The following is a 14,305-nucleotide window of genomic DNA, read 5'->3' as shown; positions in this document are numbered from 1 at the left end:
GGTATGGCAGGACCAGAGCCATGGGGCACAGAGAAAAATGTGCAGTTTCATAGCTAATGTCATGCTATTTTACCATGAGGACAAAATGCTACACTTTTAGAGCTCAGGGATTATTGAAAGACTTTTTCCCCACAAATATTTGTCTTAATACTAACAAAATTTGAAATGTATATTTGGTAGAAAAATGTATCAACTATCACAATGTCGTGTCTTTGGCATCATTAAATTGAAGACTGTTATTTTATCAAATCAATTTTCTGTAATTATTATTACGTGATTAAACTAATCATGTAAATGTAATTAACTAGGAAGTTGGGACACCAAGGAAAATCTTCAGATTAGACATTTATAATTTTCCTAATATAACTCTTCAGATATTTTAATATCTGATCAATTAGTCTTCCAATTAATGAATTATTCTTTACCTCACGTTAGTCTCATTCCAAACTTTGTAAATTGTTGGTTATCTGCACGAACCCAGCCTTTACTATGAATCATCCAAACACCAATTGTCTTATTCATTTATTTACTAGCTAACTAAATAATCAGAAATGCATAAACAAACAATGGATACGGTTACAAGGAAATGATAGGGGAGGTTCCCTGGTGGGCTGAGCCGATATGACGGCTTGGTGGACAAAGGGAAGTGGATGTGGACTGAGAAAGGCAGGAATGACAAAAAAGTTACTACACAGTTGATAAATATATTAATTTAAATTCGAATCCTTTGCACATGAACGCTTACTCATTCGGGAATATTTGCAATCAATATATATTTACGCTCAGTGTGTCGTCGTGATCTCTGATGGAATCGTCCGTCTTTCTGTTGAAACGTTCATCCGCCCGTCTCACTCTCTGCTCCCCTGAAGTATTTCGTGGTTAGAATGGATACTTCAGTGTACCATTAAGAAATGTTCACATAGATAGACGTTTCGGCGGTTGTGGGTCTTCGCATCCCCCAAACATAATTTCTAGCTGCAGACTAGTAATTAGTATCTAAGATTTGCTCTTATTCTGTTGGGATCGATAGTCTCAGAGTTGAACCATTTCCATCCGTGTAGCCAAGGCTCCATGTGGTACGGTTAGGAATTCAAAACCCATTATAACCTTAGCTTTTTGTGGTCTCTGCTCAAACCTTCGCCCCTCAGCTGTCCGAGGTATGCATGGTCTGTAGAGGAAATATTCAGGTGGGGTTTTTATTCGTAACAGTAGAAAAGGGCTGTCCCATGAGCCATATCATGTCTGTGTTCATGGGGGCGGGCCAGTGACTTAGTTAAACTTTAAAGGGAATACAATTCTCTCACATTAACGGTTTAAAATCATATTATATAATTTCCCAAATAGTTTCATCTTTACTCATTCATTTTATACAATCATGATTTGACTCAAACCTCATTTTTATTTTTTATTTTTTTACCTTTATTTAACTAGGCAAGTCAGTTAAGAACAAATTCTTATTTTCAATGACGGCCTAGGAACAGTGGGTTAACTGCCTGTTCAGGGGCAGAACGACAAATTTGTAATGTATGGTCTTTCATGAGGTCACAAACATGAAACAAAATGGACCGGGTCATAGCTGGCTTCTCCACCAACCGTTTACACATTCTCCAAAACATGGATATTGTTCAGTTCTCAAGTTCTGTGATGTAGAAGAAGTGAAACTCATATATATATATATATATACACACACTGCATGGCCAGAAGGAGAGAGTCTCCTCCAGGAATTTACGACCTGAGATAACAGAACCTGGGTGTAGGAGGGAGAGAGAGGGGGATGCCACACTCTATACCCGGAATGGGCCATGTCATGACAACATCATGTTAAGTAACAACTTAATATGCAACTACACTATATACAGTGAGGCAAAAGTATTTAGTCAGCCACCAATTGTGCAAGTTCTCCCAATTAAAAAGATGAGGCCTGTAATTTTCATCATAGGTACACTTCAACTATGACAGACAAAATGAGAAAAGAAATCCAGAAAATCACATTGTAGGATTTTTAATGAATTTATTTGCAAACCAAATTATGGCTCCTTGCTGTCCCCAGTCCACCTGCTGCTCCAGTTTCAACTGTTCTGCCTTATTATTATTTGACCATGCTGGTCATTTATGAACATTTGAACATCTTGGTCATGTTCTGTTATAATCTCTACCCGGCACAGCCAGAAGAGGACTGGCCACCCCACATAGCCCGGTTCCTCTCTAGGTTTCTTCCTAGGTTTTGGCCTTTCTAGGGAGTTTTTCCTAGCCACCGTGCTTTTACACCTGCATTGTTTGCTGTTTGGGGTTTTAGGCTGGGTTTCTGTACAGCACTTTGAGATATCAGCTGATGTACGAAGGGCTATATAAATAAATTTGATTTGATTTGATTTGATTTGATTTGAAAATAAGTATTTGGTCACCTACAAACAAGCAAGATTTCTGGCTCTCACGGACCTGTAACTTCTTTAAGAGGCTCCTCTGTCCTCCACTCGTTACCTGTATTAATGGCACCTGTTTGAACTTCTGATTACATCAGAAGAACAAAAGTTTCTCAATACTTTGTTATGTACCCTTTTTTTGGCAATGACAGTTAACCCTAACCCAGTGGTTCTTAACCTGGGTTCGATCGAACCCCAGGGGTTCGGTGAGTCGGTCTCAGGGGTTCGGCGGAGGTCAAGACAAACATCCGATTCATATGATTCGTGATGACACGCTCCGCTTGGCCATCATTGAGGAGCTGAGGAAAACCTGAAGGCTTTTCAAATAAAGCTACTGTTATGGAAATGACGAACAGAGAACAATAACTTCGCAAACTTTCCCCTGCTGGACGACTGTGTAAGTAAGATCGAAGATGTATCTGGAATCGGAGACATTTCTGTACCCGCTGAACTGAAGCAAGCAATTGCCATGCACTTAGATGAGCTTGCAAAGTCTCGACGGATACTTCCCTACAAGAGAGTCATATCCAGCATGGGTGAGACAGCCGTTCACGTTTAGTGTTGAGACAACAGATGTCAATGATGAATACCTCGATGAAATCATTGAAATTCAGCAGAGCCAGGTTCAACAGCAACTTTTCAGAACAACAACTATCAACGTTTTGGTGTCAACAAATGGTAACGTACCCTGTTATTGCTAAGAAAGCTCTGGAGAGTTTCATACCGTTTGTTACAACATATCTTTGCGAGCAATCCTTTTCGAGGATGCTGGACATAAAAACGAAGAAAAGGAACAGACTTTGTTGCGAAAATGACATGAGAGTGGCACTTGCCAAGGTGAAGCCGCGCATTTCTGAACTGGTCTCTGAAAGGCAACAGCAGAAGTCACACTGATTTGCAGTAAATATTCATTATTATGTTTTTGTTTTTGTGTGAAAATGATAATCTGTGTGAAAATGTTTTGATGATTTTGTTCTTTGAACACAGTGATGTTGATGCACGGTTCATTTTGTGCACCAGTCAAATATATACCTATGTTTTGAATTAGATTTTTTTTTTTCAATTAAGAAGGGTTCGGTGAATGCGCATATGAAACTGTTGGGGTTCAGTACCTCCAACAAGGTTAAGAACCACTGCCCTAACCATAAAAGGTTATATCCAATAAATGTTGTTCCACTTCATGATTGTGTCCCACTTGTTGATTCTTCACAAAATAATACAGTTATATATCTTTATGTTTGAAGCCTGAAATGTGGCAAAAGGTCGCAAAGTTCAAGGGGGCCGAATACTTTCGCAAGGCACTGTACACGATTATAGCCACAGTCATTTGGCAGTAATTGTGAGGATGTTTGGGGGAAAATGAGTATTCCATTGATGTATTTCCTCCTCTTTTTGTTTCCCTCTCTTTCCAGATGGTATCTCTTGGTGGTGTTTGTTGGCATGAGGGGAACGTTTACAATGCAGCAGGTGCCAGTGCGTCGGCCATGACACCTTGAGAGAGATCCTTGAAGGAGGACCATTCTAATTCATAGTTCTGTCTTGAACACACACACACACACTTACATACTTGCATAGACACAAACACCTGGTGACTGTGGTCAGAGAGCCTGATGTTTTTAAAGGAAAGGAAGCCTGTACAGGACAGTAAACAGTAGTAAAAGAGATCATAGACCCAACAACAGGTTTATGAGCAGCCTTAGCATAGTGAAATAAAGTAAAACAGAGGCCCTAGACCCAACAACAAATCCAGGATTATTCTTAGGTTTGGCACTGTACACCATGACACTGAGAGTGGTCAATGTCACAGACAACAGATCGAAGAACGGCCCTAGAAAAGTGAAATACAGTAAAACAGGCCATATGGACCAAACAACAGATGCAGGATCAGCCCTCAGCACAGTGAGTTATCCAAATACACAGCCGATCACGGCTCAGGCTAAGACCCAGATGCAGACACAGGAGGTGGATAGTACGAGTCTCAGAGTTTATTATAGTACAAAGGGCAGGCAAAAGGGTCATCAAGGCAGGCAAAGAATTGTAATCCAAATCAGAGTCAGGCAGGTACAGGATGGCAGGCAGGATCAGGGACAGGCAGAAAGGTTAAAAATTAGAGCACAGGAAACACGGGAACATGCTGGTAGGACTTGACAGGAAACAGACAAACAGAAAACCTAGGTATAAACACACATGAGGTAATGGGAGGCACCTAGTGGGGGTTGGAGACTATCACAAGACCGGTGAATCAGGGTGTGAATAGCATCTGATTCCGTGTGCAGAGAGCTAACTATAACTCTGGTGCTTTCGGGGAACATTCAACGCTGTCGGTGAGTTTGAGCCTCTGACAGAAACCATCGACGGTTGACTGTACCCTGAGGGTCACCGTTCCCGTCCAGGTGGATGAACACACACGCTCATACATGGAAGCCACTGAGAATCTTAAACACACACACAAACGTGAAGTTGAATCCTAAAGGCACAGACAAACTTGAATTCTAAAGAGTCACACATGCACATGCACACAAATACACACACATGCACACAAATACACACACATGCACATACGAACGCACGCACTCACACACACAAACACATCGTAAGGGCACACACCAACAGATACACACAAATGTGACCGGATTCAGGAAGGTGGGCGTTTGGCGCTAGTTCCTACATCACAGTAGGGAAAATTGAGAAAAAAGCTGTTGTATAGCACACTGTATTACTTATACAACTAATATATGGACAGGAAATTAGACTGGAGTAGAAATTAACGTAGGCATTGTTTAATGTGTTTCACAGGAAGAATGTTCCAAGCATTTCAACGTAGGTAAGCAAGGGGGGTTACAGGTGCCCTTAAAGGGACAAAACTAGAATGTCAATACACAACATATTCCTCCCCCTTTTGATGACTCAAAAGTAAAAAGTCAATATTCACTGTTTTGCCTAGTGTTTTCTTTTTAATATAAATTTTCTTAATGTAAATAAATGAACTTTTCAGAATAACCTTTTCTGAACTAGGGAAAGAGGGTAGACTGCCTCAGTTCCAAGACTTAACCCTGGGGTGTATTCTGCCACAATGTCGGGGGTAGTCTGAACTAAATAGTCAACCTGTCAGGGGGTCCTCTTTCTCTTGCAGGGTAATGACGACGTACAGGTGAGTTTACAGTCACACTGTCTCTGAGTCTGAGTGGTGATGGTGTATGCCCAGACTGGGGTGCAACAGTACCCTGAGTAGGCACTCTGGCTGGTTCAGGTGAGTCTGGAGCACCTTCCACATTTGTATGTTGCTGCAGTGGATACTCAGGTGATGGCTCATAGTAATGGTAGATCTCCAGTTGCTGATCTTGGTTTGTCACTTGACAGGAGTCTTCTCTGAGGTTGGTTCCTGGCAATTCTGTTTTCCAGTGTGTGAACTGTGTAGGACACAGGCCCTGTTTGTGCAGCCACTGTGGCTGGTATCCACTTTGGACCTTTGCAGTAGTTCCGAGCAAGAACTCTCTCTCCAGCTATGAAGCTTCTGTCTCTTGCTTTGCTCCGTCTCTCCACCTGTGCTCTCTGTTGAGTCTGTAAAATCTGTTTAGTCTTTGGAGGACTCAGGAGGTCGAGTCACGTGCGAAGCTGTATTTTCATCGTGGCTGACGCGGGTGCCACTTTGGTTGTAGCGTGGGAGTATTTCTATAGGTTAACAGGAAGGTGTTTAGGTGTTATTGAGGGAGCCGTTCCCTTGTGATGATTTTAAAGCTTGCTTCATCGTTTGGACAAACCTTTCAGCGAGGCCGTTCGTTGCAGGGTGATACGGCGCTGACTTGAAGTGCTGAATTCCATTTGCTTCCATGAATGAACAGAACTCTTCAGACACCAGTTGGTGGCCATTATCGCTAATGAGTTGCATTGGCAAGCCGAAGTGACTGAAGATTGACCGTAGCTCTTCGTTGGTTCTCTCCGCTGAGATGCTCTTCATCACTGTGACCGCAGGCCATTTGCTGTGTGCGTCAACGACGACTAAGAACATACGATCATCCAGTGGGCCTTCATAGTCTATGTGGACTCGTTGCCAAGGCTCCTCTGGGATGTCCCATGGGTGTAGTGGTACTAGCTGAGGCATGTTCCTCATCTATTGACATGCAGAACATGACTTGACCGTGTCTTCGATAGCTGCTTCCAAACCTGGCCACCAAAAGTAGCTGGGTGCAATCTTCTTCATTCGCACCATGCCACAGTGCCCTGAATGGAGTTCTTCAAGCACCTGCCTCAATGGTGGCGGTATGATGACTAAAACCCCATAGCAAGCATCCAAACTGAACCGTGAGCTCGTTTCTCCTCACTAGGTAAGGTTGTAGGTTGTCTGACAGCACTCCTTTTCCACGAGTGACCATGTCCAGGACCTCAGACATCCCTGGATCAGTGTGGGTGAACTTTTTCACTTGGACAGAAGTAACTGGGGCGTTCGTCACTTCCTTGAAGTAGAAGATTTCAGCCTGGGAGCTCAGTGTGTGTGACAGGTAAGGGAAGCCTTGAGAGGCCATCTGCATTGCAGTGCTGCTCAGACCTTCTGTACTTGATATTGTACTGGTGAGCAGATAATAATAATGCCCATCGCTGCATACAGCTGGCTGCAAGCAACGGAATGTCGGTGTGGGGACCAAAGATGGAGGTGAGGTGTTTATGGTCCGTCAGCAGTGTGAATCGTCGGCCAAACAGAAACGGATGAAATTTCTTAACTCCAAACACAATGGTGAGTGCTTCATGCTCTATCTGTGCATAATTGCCCTCTGCTTTACTTAACCTTTCTGGTGCAGGCGTTCCAATAGTGATCCACCTCAACAACATCCGGTGAAATTGCAGAGCGCAAAATTCAAAATACAGAAATAGTCATAAACATTCATAAAAAATACAAGTGTTATACATCGGCACAAAGATGAATTTGTTAATCCAGCCACTTTGTCAGATTTCAAAAAGGCTTTATGGCGAAAGCATTATCCGATTATCTAAGGACAGCGCCTTGCATACAAATGCATGAAAAACATTTTCCAACCAAACAGATGCATCACGAAAGTCAGAAATAGCGATAAAATAAATTGCTTACCTTTGAAGATCTTCATATTTTTGCAATCCCAAAGGTCTCAGATACACAATGAATGGTTGTTTTGTTCGATAAAGTCCTTCTTTATATCCCAAAAATGTCTGTTTATTTGGCGCGTTTGATTCAGAAATACACCGGTTCCAACTCGCCCAACAAACCTACAAAGTATCTAATAAGTTACCTGTAAACTTGGTCCAAACATTTAACACAACGTTTCTAATCCAACCTCAGGTACCAACGTTTCTAATCCAACCTCAGGTACCCTAAAATGTAAATAATCAATCAAATTTAAGACGGAATAAACTGTTTCCAATACTGGAGAAAAACAACACGGAGCATGCTCTCATTCACGTGCACCAAAAGACTAGAGTCCACGTGAGTGACACTTAGAAAGAATACAACTACTTCTTCATAAAAAAAAGAAAAACATTGAACCATTTCTAAAGACTGTTGACATCTAGTGTAAGCCATAAGAACTGCAATCTGGGTCCTAATAATTTGGCTTCCCCATAGAAAAGCATTGGAAAATCCAATGACCTCAAACATTTTTCCTGGATGGATTGTCCTCTGGGTTTCGCCTGCCAAATCAGTTCTGCTATACACAGACATTATTTTAACAGTTTTAGAAACGTTAGTGGTTTCTATCCAATACTGCCATGCAAATGCATATCCTACCTTCTGGGCCTAACAGGCAGTTTACTTTGGGCACCTCAGTCATCCAAACTTCTGAATACTGCCCCCTATCCCTAAGAAGTTTTTAAGGTCCGTGATATAAAAGCAATTGGTCTTTCTTTACCTGATGGCATGATGTCCGAGACAACCGCACCCTCGCCATAAGGCAATGCATCACATGCCAACTGTAATGGCAAGTTGGGGTTGAAGTGGATTAGGGCCTCTGACTGAGCTAAGGTTGTTTTCACTTTCTTGAAGGCCTCCGCACGTCTCTGTACACTTCCACTGTTTGGTTTTGTTCAAAAGTTCCTGCAGTGGCTTTAACATGTTAGCTAGGTTTGGCACAAACTTTGCGTAGTATGTCAGTAGTCCTAAGAATGATCTCAGCTGACTCACGTTCTGTGGGGATGGAGCTTCCGCAACGACCTTCACCTTCGATGGCACCTTGGGGAGCCCCGCACTGTTGATGACTTGGTACTCCACAGAGGGTCGGAAAACCTCGCAGACTGTACTCCTCCAATCTCTATAGTGTGGCGTTCAGGTTTCTCAGGTGCTCCTGATCGTCTTTAACGGTGATGAGTCAATCATCGAGGTAACATTGGAGCCCAGTGAGTCCGCTCAGTATCTGGTCCATAGCTCTCTGAAACAAGGCCGGAGCTGAGGTAATTCCAAAGGAAGCCTCCGGTACCTGTACAGGCCTTTGTGAGTAACTATGGTCAACAGTTCTTGTACCTGTACAGGCCTTTGTGAGTAACTATGGTCAACAGTTCTTGTGAATCTTGGTCCACATGCATCTGTAGACATAAGTCTATCTTACTGAATTGTTGTCCTCCAGCTAAACCAGAAAAGAGGTTGTCAATGAGGGGTAGTAGATATTTTTCAGCAGTCAAGACTGGGTTAATTGTGACTTTGAAGTCACCAAAGTCTGAGTGATCCATCTTTTTTTATGACCGGAACAACGGGTATAGCCCATTCAATAACATTCACTGGATTCAATGCTCCACTCTCCACTAGTCTGTTTAGCTTTTGGTTTTATGGCGTATGGGACAGGCCTAGCTTTGAAGCATTTTGGCTTGCTGTCTGGTTTCAAGGTCAATTTAACTGTTATGTCCTTCATACTGTCAAGTTCTCCTTTGAACACATCCGCGTGTTTCCTCAATATCCCTTGTAGGTTTGTGCCCTATTTTGCAACAATGTGAATTTCCTGCTAGTTTAGTTTGATCTTTTCCAGCCATGTGCGTCCTAGCAATGCTGGATGGTTGCCTTTCACAAAGTCGAGTGGTAGCTTTACCTTCTGTTTGTTGAGCTCCCCTGTAACAATCACGCTTCCTCTCACTTGAACAATCTCACCGGTGTATGTTTTCAGCGTCATCTTTGTGGGTTGTAGTGTGAGGTGATGTATTTTCTCCTTCTATACAGCCTTAGACAGCAAAGATATGGCTGCTCCAGTGTCCACTTAATTTAACTCTAAGGAGTCATTTCTGTCAGAATAAGGTGATACACTAACAAATGTAGCTGCAATTCCTGACCTGCTCAGTTCGACATCTCATCATATACTGCGTTTCCATCCAGAAGCGGTGTCACCCAGTATCCATGTGGGTTGTCTGAAATGGACAGAACATGCAAAGATTATTCCCCTTCAGACAGGGTATCACTTTGTTCATCCTCTTTTATGCATTTTCTTTTTGTACTCTCAGAAGTCACTTTTCCTTTGTTCAGTACTTTTGTTTGATTGTCTTTTTTTGTTTTTTATGCACGTTCGATGTGACCCTTTATTCCACAACTTCTGCAGTCTAAGTCTCTGCACCAACACTCCTCTGCTTGGTGACCTGGTTTCCCAAAGGGAAATCATGGCTTGTCACCTCCTGCCTTGTTTTTTAACTCCATAGACACCTTACGCACTTAGGGTGATGCACTTAGCTGTTGTGCGTCTTTATTTGCCATTTCCGTTGACGTACTCACTTCTATTGCTCTCTGCAATGTTATGTTACTCTCAGTCAAAAGGCATTTCTGAATTGCTTCGCTGCGCATGCCACACACTAACCTATCACGCACAGTGTCACTCACTGATCGCCCAAATTCACAGTGTTCAGATAACTGTTTCAATACAGCCACAAATTGTGAGATTGATGCCCCTCTTGATTTCTCTTATGAAACCTGAATCTCTCTGCGATTATCAGTAGTTTTGGAGAATATTGTCCTTTAAGGTAGCCACAATTTCATCACATGATTTATCACCAGATGTTTCAGGCATTACTAGGCTGCGCAGTAGAATGAATGTTTTTCCTCACGTAACAGTCAAAAATGTTGGCACAACAACTTCTGCTTTAATTCCATTTGCAGACACAAAGTACTCAAAACGTTCTGTGTAAGAACTCCATTGTTCCACAGATTCATCTATATATCTATATATCTCCAACCAATGCAGACATTTTCGGTTTATTTTTATTTCTCAAACTTTTCAGACGGTCCCTTACTCCCAGACCCTTTTTTCCTTCCTCTTAATAACTCATGACATCACTTTCTCAGCTAAACTCTTCCTATCCCTCGAGGCTCTCGTTTCTGTGACATCAAAACTGACTCTACATTTTGTTGCCGTCTTTCTACAGCGGGGGAATTTAACTGACATTCTGCCGAAGATAATGAGGACATTATCATTATTGCAATAATATCCCATCCAAACTCTGCATGGAATTGAGGGTTCAAGTATCCCTTTGATATGAAAGTCATTGTATATAAAAGTCAATGTACTTACTCGGACATGTTTGGAGTCGCTGAAGATGTTGAGGAGAAGTTATCCCCGTCTTTTGATTAGAAATAAAAAACTAGGGAAATGAGTGTCATAAAGAGAAAGCCTCTTAACAGCCACTACAGCTTTTCTCTCTCAAATATCTGGAAAATATTGATTTCAGCTCGCACCTGTTCTCTGTGCTACTTCAAACAGCAGCAATCCTTTCAAATGGCTTCTTGATGCCCTCGGTGGCTTGTGCGGTCTCTCCAAAGCTCTTGGATGTAAGTGGCATGAAAACTGCCTTAGTGTTATGTGTTTGTTTTTACATTTCCTCCTCAGGATGGCCACCCTGCTCAGCAAGTTCAGGATAGACTTTTCCGACATCAACGTACTCGGAGACATCAACACTAGGCCCAAGAAAGAGAAGTATGTTGTTTCTCTCAAGATTTATTTTACCTTTAATTAACCAGGCAAGTCAATTAAGAACATATTCTTATTTTCAATGACTGCCTGGGAACAGTGGGTTAACTGCCTGTTCAGGGGCAGAACGGCAGATTTGTACCTTGTCAGCTCGGGGGTTTGAACTCGCAACCTTCCGGTTACTAGTCCAACGCTCTAACCACTAGGCTACGCTGATTCTCCTTTATATGACAGTTCTGAGGTTGTCGGGCGGGTTGGGGTTCTAAATTGAAATGTTAAGGCAAAAAGCCAAGGCCTCCCGAGTGGCGCAGCGGTCTAAGGCATCACAGTGCTTGAGGCATCACTACAGAACCGGGTTCTATCCCAGGCTCTCTCACAACCGGCTGTGACCAGGAGTCCCATAGGGTGGTGCACAATTGGCCCAGGGTCGTTAGGGAATTGAACACTTATGGGAGATTCTGGAGCGGTGCCTGAGACTGTGTTTTCCACCAACATTAACAAAATACCAAAATGTTGTATTTATTAGGATACCCATTCGCTGCTGCAAAAGCATCAGCTGCTCTTCCTGTGGTCCACATGAAACATGACATAGTACAGAACAGTATTAGTCAAGGACTGAAATACATACATTTTAAACATCGCACATAGCCTACATATTAGTACATACACACAATATCTAAGTCTAATACATAGCACAGTGCAAATTACAATACCACATATATCAAATGGCTCTCTCTTAATGGCTCTCCCTTTGTGCAGTAAGGTGTTATTTTTTGGACCTGGGAACTGAAGAGGCTACTGTCTTGTATTGCATGTCTTGTACCGATGAGTGTCTGAACTGTGTGCCAACTGCTTGAACAGACAGTTCGGTACCTTCAAAACATCAGCACCTTGCACAAAGAACAATAGTTATGCAGTCCAGCCTTCCTCAACTTTGATCCAGGAGAGACTGACATTTTCCCTCCATGTACATCTAAGTGTGATATGTGCTGCTCTGATCTGGACCAACTGCAGGTGCTTTTCTTTAAAAAACAAGGACATTTCTAAGTGACCTCAAACTTTTGAAAGGTAGTGCACATATTTCCTTCTTGTTTTGACAGAAGTCCAGTTGGATCCTCTCTCCTCCCTTCGTAAGCTGATGGCTGCGATAAACATTCATTGCTGTCGGTGGGTTTGATGTGAATATAACTCACTGATCAATGAATGAACACTGCGGTTCAAACACCTCGAGGACCAATCAATGAAGAGGACTCTAGCGGGAGGTTCAATGTATAGCCAATCAGGGACAGAGGAGTATTAACCACACTGATTCGTGAGCTTATGTCAAGGGTTTGCTACTTAAAATACAGGCCTACTCTAAATCCCTACATAACCTTGTTCTTAAGGGGCTCCTTTTAAACTACAATGAATTAGTTAGACTCCGGTACTATGTCCATTGAAACAGAGATCAAATGGCCCCTTAATTTGATCTATTTGTAGGATAGAAAACTGTTCAGTAGTTTATTTTGCACAGAATGAATTGACAGATATTGAATTTGGCCTGTCTAAAATATTGGTGCCTCTGTAGTTGAATATGAGTGTACCAATATCCCGGGCCAATATTTGATGCAATATTTAATTGAGCATCCGCTTGAGCAACCTTTTATTTGTTGTTGCCAGTCAGTCTGCTAAATGTAACCACGCTGGGAATAAACATTTTTCCACATTCACATTTTTGTTTGGTTAAAAAAAAATAAAATGTAATAATCATTTCCAGTGGAAAGCAACAGCGGTGTTGTCTGGGAGCCCCCAAATGGAAACCAGACCCATACGGAGCCCTAGTAACACAGACACACATGCGCGCACACACACAAGCACATACTGTACACACACAGACACGGTAGACACACACATACACACACCCAAAGGGCCTCAGTACTTTAATCCAAGCTAACGCACCCTGCTGCTTCACACAAACTCACTACCCCCATCCCCCATCTCCCTCTTTTGTGGATTAATTTAGGGGGGGTCATTAAAAACCGAAAAAGACAAAGTCCGATTTTGATTGGATATTTTGATATTTTGTTATTTCCTCGTTTACTTTTTGGGTATATAGGTCTGTCTACAGGCTTAGGACATCCCTCGATAGCCAGTTACATCCATTCAAGACGCTAAATGTATATCCAATCAAAAATTAGACTCCGAATATCAAAACCCCAAGGTATGTCTGGTACCTTTCCTAAACCTCACAGATAGCAAAACTCCTCCACCCCCTGTGCCCACTCTCCAATGAGAGAATGTAGACTCCCAACCTTCCAAGCCTCCAATGTAGCCAATTCCCACAGACATTTTGACGGCAGGCAGCACAACATTATTTTCCCACCATAGAGTCTATATCAGGCCCAAAACCTCCCACCTCCCCCTCAATTCCCCCTTATTCCAGAGCTGTCTACAGTACAGCCTGGTTTAGATTAGATGTGTGTAGCTCTGGGGGCTTTGAGAGATACAGGAGTGGGACAGCAGGCCTTCTCAGGACACTAAGGTCTAACTCCTTTATAATAGAGTCCAGAGTACAGAGACATATAGATAGGGTTAGCACACACACACTTCCTGTTGAATGAGTGAATGAAGGGATGTGGGAATAAGAGAGAAATAAGTGAAGAGAGAGACAGATTTTTAATGCGTTATCTAAATGCAGTCAATTGTTTCACTGGAGAAAAATACACCATTTCAAAACGGATTGGACAATGCAATTGGGCATTCGACTAAGTAGATGTTAATTCACATCTACTGCTTAACATAATCTTATTAGCTTTTGTTTAGCTCAAAATATTGTCTGTCCTATGTAGTCTCACTCAAATCAAGACACGCATGGGTCCATTTGGAATAAATAAAATATATATTTGATTGGACTCTATTTGTGTCTTATGATGCTTTCATCGGCCTGAGCTACTGAAATGTGTGTTTCACACAAAGTGTAACTGTTCCGTATCACCCAGT

At 42.3% G+C, this 14,305-nt stretch overlaps 1 long non-coding RNA gene across 2 annotated transcripts; it reads left to right on the top strand.

Moving 5' to 3' along the window:
* Positions 1-6,718: 6,718 nt before the first annotated feature.
* Positions 6,719-12,954, top strand: LOC124025388. Of its 2 annotated transcripts, XR_006837178.1 has the most exons (4): positions 6,719-6,922; positions 7,030-7,155; positions 11,246-11,332; positions 12,427-12,954. It is a non-coding gene; the product is annotated as an uncharacterized LOC124025388 (long non-coding RNA). The 2 variants fall into 2 exon arrangements; XR_006837177.1 differs by having other exon boundaries at positions 6,719-7,155.
* Positions 12,955-14,305: the final 1,351 nt, after the last annotated feature.

Source organism: Oncorhynchus gorbuscha, unplaced genomic scaffold (assembly GCF_021184085.1).
Source record: "Oncorhynchus gorbuscha isolate QuinsamMale2020 ecotype Even-year unplaced genomic scaffold, OgorEven_v1.0 Un_scaffold_2240, whole genome shotgun sequence".
NCBI classification, from domain to species: domain Eukaryota; kingdom Metazoa; phylum Chordata; class Actinopteri; order Salmoniformes; family Salmonidae; genus Oncorhynchus; species Oncorhynchus gorbuscha.
This window is presented reverse-complemented; position numbering and strand designations above follow the sequence as displayed.